Here is a 2,420-nt window from a genome sequence, read left to right on the forward strand (position 1 = left end):
GTTTTAATATTAGTGCTCAAGCTCGTTTGAGTAAGAAGGCCAAGACCAGCGCCCCTACCGGTGAAGTTGAGCCGGAGAAAACTCCTGAGGATGTTGATAAAAATCTCGATAATCTCATGGATGATTTTACTCTGCCAGAGCCAACTATCAATGTTAATCCGTCGGAAGCTGATCCGGCCATGTATGAGGATACCTTAAGTCCACATGCTATGCCTGCAAGTCCGGCTGCTGATCCACTGAAGTCAAGTGCTAATCCGCCAAGCCCAGCCAAAGACGATGACGTTATTGTTACTGGCACTGCTTATACCGCTCCGGGTGATCCAGTTGTCTTGGCAAAACATACCGCCAAGGATGAGTTTATTTCAATGGGCAAGAGGAAGATCGAAACTGATATGTCAAAATATGCTAATCTTTCTGCCCAGGATCTTCATTCCGGTTTCTTGAACCGGCTTTATACAAGTCGAGATACTGAGGTTGACTTGGTAAATCTGATGAAGGAACGTTATGAGGTAAACATTTTCCTCCTTATCTTTGTATTTTCACTACCTTGTATCCTGTAGCCCCCAAGGGTCGGTTTAAATTTGTAAAAACAAACCGGGACTTTGAATTTCCAAACTGCACATTGTTGACTTATAAGTTTTTTTGAACAAACACACATTAGCCCCCAAGTGCCAGGATTGAAACTTGTATGAATCCTTGGGACTTTGAATAAGCAGTAAGAAAGAATTAATCCGCATTAGCCCCCAAGTGCCAGGATTGAAACTTGTATGAATCCTGGGACTTTGAATAAGCAGTAAGAAAGAATTAATCCGCATTAGCCCCCAAGTGCCAAGTGTAGAACCAGTTGTATGCTTGGGACTTTTGATAAAATATTGAAATGCTCCTCTTGATTTTGGCAGGCTAACATAAACCATCAACGGACGCAGATTGCTGATCTTCAAGAAATTATCAAATCTCAGCAAGAAGAATCTTCCAAAGCTAAAGATGAACTTCGAGCCGCTTTAACTTCCATAGAACGACTGAAAGAAGAATTCAAGACGGAACATGCCAACTGGGACACTGAAAAGGGGACATTGCTAAAACAGGCTGAAGACGCCGAATCTGCACTTAAACCGGTAGCAGTAGAACTTTCTGGGTTAAAGTGCCAAGTAAACGCCATGACCTCCGCAGTATTTGGTAAGTACTCCTTAGCAAATTATTTGAAATACCCATCTCGTAAGGTGCCAGTTGAAATATGAAATTCTTAAACCGTTGCAGGGAGCCGCATTACTCATCTGGGCTCAGATGTACGGATGAAGCTGAAAGCAGCGTATACTCTTCTGGAACAACTTTACACGGTGCTCAACGGGTTATCTGTGCAGCCTCCTATGACAAACCGGCCCCAACACTGATCAAGGATACTCTGACAAGGCTATCCATGGTACCAGCACAGCTAGAAGAGGTGAAGCGATCTGCTGCCAGGGCCGGCGCTTTGTTGGCACTTACCCGAGCCAAAGCATGGATAGATGACTTGGATCCGGTTGACCTTGCCAAAGGCTTTCCAAGCACACAAGAAAACGGGGTAGATTTTGATGATGCAGCCCTTAAAAGAGTGACACGGGAGATGCGTCCTCTGGCGAGTCAGCTGGCAAAAGATGCTAACTTGACGGTTCACCAATCTTATTATGATGCCAACAACAAACAGGTTAACCCTGTCATTCCGGAGGTGCAAAATCTTATTCCAGGAATCCGTAAGCACACTTATGCCCCTGACATTGATCCGTCAGAACTTATCAATGAAGAAGCTATCTTTCAGGCCTTAACCCGGATTGACTGGACCACCACAAACTTCCAGCCGCTAGGTGGGGAAGAGGAGGCTGAACCGACGCCAGATGACCCATCAACTTCGCATCAACATGGTAATGAGACTTGATCCGGCAATTAGAGTGATGCTCCAGAAACCTTGTTCTGCTGGAAACACCATATTTTGGGCCTTCAAGCACTTTGTAATAAGCTAGTGGAAATACTTTGATCCGTTGCCCTCGTGCAGCGGGATATACTTTGCGTTGATTTTTCATGAGAATTTCAGTACTGGCTTATGTATTTTTACAATATTATGCAGTCCCTGTGCCTGCATAAGGAAAATCTGTCCAGGCGGTTTACCACCGGACGGGTCAAAATACCCAACACAACTTGGTAAGCAATACAGTTGCAGCAACAATAAATCATACCTGTGATATAAAACATTGTTGTTGGTTTACCAATTGTGAAGTGAAGAAAAGGTGAAAACCCAACTTCCACCATGCCATGTTGGCATATATGATATAAAACCGGGTTGTGATGAACACCGGCCGATTGCTGGAGACAAAGTGTCAAAGCCAGACCGGTTTTGAGGGATGCCGGATTACCTTTAATTGTATACTTTAATAGAAGATCCATAA

The sequence above is a fragment of the Triticum urartu genome, chromosome 7A (assembly GCF_056163025.1).
Source record: "Triticum urartu cultivar PI428250 chromosome 7A, HENAU_Tu73, whole genome shotgun sequence".
Taxonomy (NCBI): Eukaryota; Viridiplantae; Streptophyta; class Magnoliopsida; order Poales; family Poaceae; genus Triticum; species Triticum urartu.